Source organism: Zea mays, chromosome 6 (assembly GCF_902167145.1).
Source record: "Zea mays cultivar B73 chromosome 6, Zm-B73-REFERENCE-NAM-5.0, whole genome shotgun sequence".
Lineage (NCBI taxonomy): Eukaryota > Viridiplantae > Streptophyta > Magnoliopsida > Poales > Poaceae > Zea > Zea mays.
Genome location: NC_050101.1, coordinates 150,606,309 through 150,615,708, shown reverse-complemented (window position 1 = coordinate 150,615,708; position 9,400 = coordinate 150,606,309).

Genomic DNA, 9,400 nt, shown 5'->3' with positions numbered 1-9,400 from the left:
TTCAAAATGTGTATGATGAAGGGTTTTCACCCTTATCACCTTTGAGTAGGGATGATCAGGGACTCCCTGGTTTAGGGGAGGGCCTAAGGTGAAGGCTCAGCTGGTTTAGGCATGAGCAGAAGGATTGTCCCCTCATATAAGGACCGGTTTGTCATCTTTCACTATCTGTACTCACGATAAGTACAACCACTCGAGACTGTGTGGACAATCACTCAATCTGAACTCGTACGGTCCAACCCCAGGGTTATGAAGGCTGGGGAGCACCGGGAGGATAAGGAGGGGGAATGTTTTGTCTGGTTTGGGCATTGCGGTGGCCTGACTCCTTCCGGTATAACCGTTAAGGTTAGGACGTGCGAGGAAAGAAAGAGATTCGGCATTCGGGTCTCACGACGGTGAGATCGCAGAAACCGGGCTAGTGGGTAAAGTGTACACCTCTGCGCAGAGTTTGAAAACCTATTCGAATAGTCCGTGTCCACAGGAATGGACGAGTCTGGTATGGTATGACAATTAATGTTTTGTTTTCAAAAAAGGGGTGCGTTTGAGAAAAGTAGTTTTTAAAAGGTCCGGCGGTTGAGCCGTGAGTTATGGTGGACGGGAAGTCCAGTAGCTGTTTTTGAAAATGAAAACCAGTAGGAAACTGCTGAGATACCTGGATGGTTTAGTCCAGGGGATTTTGTTCTATATTGAAAAACTTCCTGCTCCTTTGGGAGAGGATGCGCTTTGCAAAATACAAAATGTTTTTACAAAACAACCCTGCATAAAATATTGTTGTTTCTGCAAAATATCCTGAGCTCTAGATATTACATGCATTATATCTGATTTCCCCATTCCGCGGGTGAAGGTGGGCTGTTGAGTACGTTTGTACTCACCCTTGCTTATTTGTTGTTTTTTTAGAAAAAAAGGAGATCGGGTAAGAGTTACAACTGTTCCCAACTTTGTCTGTGTCTGTTGGACCGCTGAATTGCTTCGCTGTGTATATCGGGCTGCTTCAGCCACACTCTGATGATATGTCCCGAGTTGTGGACCAACTCTTAAAGTTGTTCGCCACCTTTATAGGTTTGTATCGTTTAAGCAGATCAGTAATCATCTGATGTATAAATGTGTTTACTAGCCTCCTAGGACTAGTAATTGTATCACATTTGAGTCCTAGAGGATTGGGGCGCTTCAGGTGGTATCAGAGCTATTAGGTTGGCCGCAGGACGTAACCCTTAGCCTGATCCAAAAGTTTTTGAGTCAAAACTATTTTCTTAAAAAAAATATTGCTCTCATCCCTTCATTTCAAAAATGCTTTCCCCCTTTCCTTCTCTCAGAAGTCAGATGGAGGTCCGCTGCTAAACCAGCTTTTGCAAGAATGAAGATGATTTCCCCAAGTTGCTGAGAGCATGCACAGTTTGCCTCGAAATCAGGAGCCAACCAAAGTATGATGGTCGTGAATTCGTCGAGCATGGCACAGAGAAGTGTGTCGTGATTGTATACATTGGATCCAGTCTGCACCATGTGGAATGGAGTGTCACTGCTACTGGGCACAGATTCAAAGACACCTGCCAAGTCATCGCTCACAAGGCATTAAGGGCCCTGTGTCAGATCTATGAAGAAGAAGTGGCCGACACACCGCTCAGATTCTTTCCGCCCTTTCAGAGAGACCGTCCAGTTTGGATGGCCAGGATGCGTGTATTGGAAGGGAAGCAGCTGCTTGAGGATGACCCCACAGCCGTGTACCTCACTGCATACCTGCTCACCCTGGATGCACAGTATGATTTCTTGGCTCGGCACCACCGTCAGATGATTGCCCGAGCAGAAGATGCAGAGAAGCGCAACCATCAGCTCCATGTGGATCTCACCTCAGCTCAAGCCCGTGTAGCTGCCTTGGAAAGTCGTGAAGCCCTTGTTGTTGAAGCCCTGAAGCAAGCCAAGGATGAGCATGTACAGAAGTTGATGGAGGATTACTTGGTCACCCACAACCAACATAGAGCCCTGTGGATCCAAGAACCCGCTTCATCCAACCAAGTTCAACCCATGAGAGCTGAAGATCCCCAGATTCTTGAAGGTCACCTGGTCTCTACCAGAGGAGAAAAGAAGGCTTGGGAACTACCAGAAAGAGCCATAGTCTTGGAAGGAATTCCAGTCTTCCCTCAGGCTATGAATAAGCAAGAGCACCCCCAAGTCCTCCCAAGATCCCCTGTCAGAGTTGTTTGAGTCCCTCACCATGAAGAAGATTCCAGCATCGTCCTGTGAGGTCAAGGAAGAAGCTGCAAGCACCCCACCAGCACCGCCGCCCTTTGAGGAGCTACAAGAACCAGTCCCGCTTGAAGAAGAGTTCAATCCCGTTCTGCCATATCAGTCGATGCCAGAAGAAGTCATCAACATCAGCTCCCTCTTGACCCATCCAGGAGATGTCTCATATTGAAGTTGTGTGCCAGCCTTGCCAGAAGAGAAGCTGCCTGGTCTGAGTTAGTTATGCCCAGTCCTCTACATGCATTGGGTACTGAAGTTTTTCTTCACTTTGGCTAGAGCCCTGCATGTATGAGAGGTAATCATGTAGACTCGTGTTTTGCAAAACTTTAATTGTGTGGCCCCCTAGGGCATTTCAAAATGAATTTCGCTTGATGTTTTCTCCCCTTTTGAGTGCATATGTGATGCTTTAACGTTAGTGCTCATAAGTTGCATTTAGCATAGTTCTCAATTCAGGAGCCAAGCAATAGTAGTTATGCTTAGCCCCCGAATCTGAGTAGTCCGTGCTTTGGAAAAACTCTATTCTTCCCTTATTCAAAACATTTGATTTGTTTGTGATTAACATTGCTGAGCTTGTGTGTTTTCTTTCTTTCTAAGAAAGGTTTTCTCTAAAAACATAGATAAAAAAATTAGAGCTAATCCTCACCTTATGCTTCCATTCTCATCTTAACCCATCTCAAGAGAAAAGCACCTTACCCAAGAAGATACCGGGAAGCTTACCCTTGAAGCCTGGAATAAGCTACAGAAGAAACCAGTCCAGCCGCTCAGTCAAAAGGACCGACCGTGAGAATCAAAGCACTGCCCTGAGTCAAAGTAAACAGGAAAAGAGGACAGAAGGAGTTATTACCATACAGAGAGGCAAAGATTCTTGGAACAGAGACCACAAACATCAGGGTCATTGACCCCACCACTCACCTATGCCCCTCGCATGCGTGCCCGCCTCCATGCGCACTACCACCGCCCCCACGCCCCCTTTGCAGCGCACTACCACCACCCACGCCCCCTTTTGCAGCGCACTCATCACCATCGTCGCCAGCAACAGGCCCCCCTTCCCCTTGTCGTGTTTGCTGCCTCGTGTCACCTGTTCCATCACTGCCACTCCGCACCCAAGCAACCCCCACTCGCCTATAAATTCCCCCCACCAGCTCCCTCAGTTCCCATCCATAGCAAAAACACACCAGATAAAATCCCCCTGCCAAATAGCAAGCAACTCCATTTTCCACTCCCTTGCTCCTAAGATCACAATGCTTCGTGATTCTTGGGTTGAAGACTGTTGTACATGGTTCATAGTCTTCGGTTTCCTCGTCTGTATGATGGTAATACTCTTTGATAGAATCCTCCAGTGGGAAGAGCAAAGAGAAATAAAGGGTCAGTGAAAAGATGATAGTGAAGAGAAGATAAGAAGAAGGTTCTCCCAGAATCAACCCTGTGTCAGTCATTTCTCCGCAGGCTGCTCAAGCAGCAACATCAGAAGAAGGCCCCGTAACACCCTTGTTATGAGGTACTTCAAGGAGTTCAAATCCCCAAGATTCAAGAGTTCTACCCTCATTCTTTTTAAGTGGGGTAGTGTTCCAGTAAGGTTCCTGCTATGGAGAAAAAGAAGAAGGCCTGTAGAAAGCTTGTGGAGGACCAGATCATCGAAACTTATAAGTTTTTGGATGAGAACTGGTCACCCAAGTTCCGTTGATGAAGCACCAGAAGACCAATCAAGAAAGGAATCCATGTGGGAGTTCGCAAGAGAAAGGTTTGCGTGTTGGCATCGATGCTTCCTCAATAAGCTAAGCGAAACCTAGAAGCCTGAAGATGATCTTTGAGTAGCCAGAATCAGCGTTTGCAATCAGCAACCAGATGCCCCTCAAAGGCCAGATTTTGCTGAAGCTCTATCTCCTCGAAGAGTCTGCAAAGTGAAGATATGTAGCTGAAGTAAAGCTATACCCATAACCCTTCTAAGCTGAATCTCGAGGATGAGATTCCTTTTAAGTGGGGTAGATTTGTAGCATCCCAAAAATTCGAATCCTGAAATTTTCTCAAACTCGCTCTAAATTCAAAATGAATTTCAAATTTCATTTCAAAATGTTTGTTTGCGAGTTGATATCAGCAAATAAAATATAGTGGTCTATATTCTCTCCAAAATCCTCCTCAAATATCCTACAAATATTTCACCAGTGATCTCCTTCAAGTTCTTTCCAGAAATACTGTCCAAATATTGCACCGATATATCTCCAAATATTTTCTTCCTCAGAAATACCTTCAGAATCATTTTTGAAGTCCCTACAAATATTTTCTTCATAACTTACCTCATGCTCATACGTATACGTATGCCTCCGGTGTCATACGGTGAGCTCTACAAGCTAATTGCACTCATATAAGACAAATTCATGCTAATCTCCCACTAATCCTCTCATCCTCCCACTAATCCTCTCATCCCTCCCCCTAATCCCCCCACCATGGCTATAAATAGAGGGGCAAGGGCCTCCTCTCATCCCACCCCAAGCCATTTCATGGCAACTCCCTCCCCCCCACGCCCACTCCCACTCCACCTCCCACACAAGCACCCACTAGCACAAGGATCGTTCGGTCGTTCTTCGATCGTTCGTCCCCCTGTTCTTAGTTTGTTCGTTCGTTCGTCCGATCGTTCATGGTTCGTTCATCCATTCGTCCGTTCGTTCGTCAAATAATCTTTTTGCTGTCGTTATGCTGTCGAAATTCCGATCGTTCGTTCGTTCGATCATTCGATCGTTCATCGTTCGTTCATAGTTCTTATTCATCGTTCATCATTACTATTCACCATTCATCGTTCGTTCATACGAACTATTCAACATCACTATTCACTAGGGAACTGTTCATCGTTACTATTCATCGATCATCCGATCACCCCAAATTTCAACTACTCATCCATCATGTTGTCCAGTCCACCTAAGACCAGCCAGACCCATATTCCAGTCATACGAACTCCGGTGACTGTGATTTTCATTCCAGTAGGGAACTTCCCATCTGGTCACCCATCCTATATTTCTCCAAGTTGAGCACGCTTAACTTTGGGTTTTTCAAGCCAGACTTCCAAAAAGAAAGGCAAACCATGTTTGTATGGATACGTCTTCAATCCTATAAAACCTGGCCCAAGATACCACAGCCCACTCGGACCAGAATACCACAACATTCCAGCTATTTGGGTCCCGCCTCACTGCTGTCTGATGTGACACAGTAGGTAGGAACAGTTTCCACCAACATAAACCTCTGCCCAAGAAAAGCCCAAAAATAATTCCTCGCACCCCGCTCAAAAATATATTTGTATTTTTGATTTTCCAAATATCTCTAAATATTCAAATTCTAGAATATTCCAAGAATATTCCTTTTCTTTTTATCCTTATGATTATAAAATCCAAAACTCCTCCATCCAAACTCAGATTTCAGTCATTCTTGTTTCTAAGTTCTTATCAAACTATTCCCTATCCAACCATGTCATCCCTTAAGCATGGTCCATATTCCAGAAAACTCCCAAAATACTCTTGTCCCATATTCTGCCTATAACTCTCCTGTTCATACTAAGTCAAACGAATCATTCATCACTATTCTCACCAACAGTGAACTTCACTGTGCTACACCACATACACCCAGCTACCCTCTCCCTCTCCACACACACTCAACACCCTCAGCCAAGGCAAACACCCCCACCCACTCAGTTACTCCGCTCTGCCGGCCACAAGTATAGTGTCGCTTCGCCTCCAGTCCACCCTCCTGGTAAGCACCTCCGCTCCACCACCAGTAATATCACAACACCACATGACACAGATTCTACTCAAGACTCTACCCATCCATGTATCGCTATTTTGAACACTATACTAAATATTTGTTGGTATACTTGCTGGTTTGTATGTTTGCTTGTTCATGTTGCATAGTTATCGGAGCGTTCGTGCTGCCTCGTGGAGGCCAGGTCTGCAAGTCTACGACAGGCGGTGGAGCCAGAAGCCAGTTCCGCGAGCTCTCCTTCCCTCTTCGCCGGATAAGCACGACAAGCTCACTGGATCCCTTTGATGCATAAATTACCTATGCTTTTTCAACCACAACCCTCATCCTGTTATTTTATGCATGATATGATTTTGAGACAAGTTATTATAGCCACCCAGCCGCTTGCCGCAATCAATCCTTGATATATTTGTTACAAATGATTTGAGAAAAGGTGTGAGTTTTCAATAGAAAATGCTTTTCAAAATGTGTATGATGAAGGGTTTTCACCCTTATCACCTTTGAGTAGGGATGATCAGGGACTCCCTGGTTTAGGGGAGGGCCTAAGGTGAAGGCTCAGCTGGTTTAGGCGTGAGCAGAAGGATTGTCCCCTCATATAAGGACCGGTTTGTCATCTTTCACTACCTGTACTCACGATAAGTACAACCACTCGAGAATGTGTGGGCAATCACTCAATCTGAACTCGTACGGTCCAACCCCAGGGTTATGAAGGCTGGGGAGCACCGGGAGGATAAGGAGGGGAATGTTTTGTCCGGTTTGGGCATGGCGGTGGCCTGACTCCTTCCGGTATAACCGTTAAGGTTAGGACATGCGAGGAAAGAAAGAGATTCGGCATTCGGGTCTCACGACGGTGAGATCGCAGAAACCGGGCTAGTGGGTAAAGTGTACACCTCTGCGCATAGTTTGAAAACCTATTCGAATAGTTCGTGTCCACAGGAATGGACGAGTCTGGTATGGTATGACAATTAATGTTTTGTTTTCAAAAAAAGGGGTGCGTTTGAGAAAAGTGGTTTTTAAAAGGTCCGGCGGTTGAGCCGTGAGCTATGGTGGACGGGAAGTCCAGTAGCTGTTTTTGAAAATGAAAACCAGTGGGAAATTGCTGAGATACCCTGGATGGTTTAGTCCAGGGGATTTTGTTCTATATTGAAAAACTTCCTGCTCTTTTGGGAGAGGATGAGCTTTGCAAAATACAAAAGGTTTTACAAAACAACCCTGCATAAAATATTGTTGTTTCTGCAAAATATCCTGAGCTCCAGATATTCCATGCATTATATCTGATTTCCCCATTCCGCGGGTGAAGGTGGGCTGCTGAGTACGTTTGTACTCACCCTTGCTTATTTGTTGTTTTTCAGAAAAAAGGAGATCGGGTAAGAGTTACGATTGTTCCCAACCTTGCCTGTGGCTGTTGGACCGCTGAATTGCTTCGCTGCGTATATCGGGCTGCTTCAGCCCCACTCTGATGACATGTCCCGAGTTGTAGACCAACTCTTAAAGTTGTTCGCCATATTTATAGGTTTGTAACGTTTAAGCAGATCAGTAATCATCTGATGTATAAATGTGTTTACTAGCCTCCTAGGACTAGTAATTGTATCACATTTGAGTCCCAGAGGATTGGGGCGCTTCATGTATCACCTAGTGCCTCAAGAGTACAACGAATGTGAATGCACTAGAGGGTCTCAATCACTCACTAGAATGTGATCTCAATCAACTAGTGTGAGTGTTTGAGTGGGAGGCTCACAAATGAGTTCAATGTCTGCTAGAAATGGCCAAGAGAGCCTCCACACACAAGCGACCCTTCTATTTATAACCCCTCTACTCAAATGTAGCCGTTATGAGCAACTTACACAGTTTCTGCGTACACGCGGACGGTCCGCGCCCTAGGCCGGACGTTCGTCATACCAGTAACGGCTATATCGACCGTTTGAACCCTGTCAGAGCTGTCAGAAAAGTCAAGGTCGAACGGTCCACCCACTGGGAACGGATGGTCCAGAACCTGACACACTTGAGTAACAGACAGCTTGAACTGTCTTAGAAAAACGAGCGGGCGGTCCGCCAATCATGGTCGGACGGTCCGCACTTGAACCACTTACCGTCCGGCTAAAAACCTCGGAAGGTCCATAGTACAAAGTCCCAGAAACACACAGTCCCTGCCCAAACTTGAATTTTCTTATGTGTACGGTCCACCTGCCGAGACCGGACGGTCCACCACAACTAGGCAGGGACATCCCTCTCTGGTAGAGTCACGGACGGTCCAGCCATCTGGCCCAGACGGTCCGCCGACCTCAGGGAAGCACATTTTTGCGCTATCTCAAGAAAAACTTAATTTTGAAATCTGTAGCGTTGTTAGCCCCTCATACACATATTATCGTTTATGCTCTACGAGGCACTAAATTATACACCATTCAAGTTCATTGACCCCTCTTAATAGTAAGACTGTATATCCTACTAATCTAGTCAGTTTCTTCTCTAAGCACCTACTGACCGGCAAAAGAAAAAACCTATGTTTTACCTTTGCCTTCACTTGATCCACAATCAATGGTTATGATTCTTCAAGAACTTTGTTGTACCTTGTGGTTCATTCCTGCAATCTTATCACTCGAGGAACTATTAGTCCGTAATCGGTTGTCATTAATTACCAAAACACCACTTAGGGGCCTAGAGAATTCACAACATGGCGTCATCACGAAGGATGCGTTGAGGCGAAGCAACTTCGTGTGGAGCACGTGGCCATCAGATCAAAATCCCAGGAGTTGGTCCATTTCGCCTTCGGCTAAGTGGATAGGCTCTATGTATCTACTATCTAGGGGTAGTTTAGACTAGTGAAATAACCCTATATAAATAGATGGGTGAGCTATTGTGGATAGCCAACTTTTTTCTATCTCTTTAAGCATTTGTGTAGAGAACACTTAGTTTCCATTTCCTAGTCTCTAGCTCTAGCCTACACTTTGCCTCATGTAAGTGTGATTTAGTTATTGAATTAGTTGCTTCCATGATCAGTTGTTCATATAATGCCTTGTGTTAGTGCATCACAAACTTCGTTCTACATTTGTTTAGCACCCATTGTGAATTACTCTTCATAGTAGTTAACCAACCTTTCTTGTAGTTAGTTTCTTTCCAAATTGTTTATTGATAATTTAGGAGCACATGATTTTAGTGCTTTGTTTAGGTAGTCCTATCTAACTCCGTTTATGTTAATTGTAGAAATGGCTATAGAGATCAAATTGCTCTGCAAAGCCCTCGCTTCCTTGCTTACAACACTTGAGGACCATTGTGCCGCCATCATAGATGTGGTGAAGGCTTCCTTTGAACCAAGGAGCCTTTTTGAGTTTAATGAATTTAACCAGGCATTAGTAGACATCGAGTACCTTGCCAAGAACCTAGATCAGCTTGCCCTAGAATGCAAACATGAAGTTAACTAGTT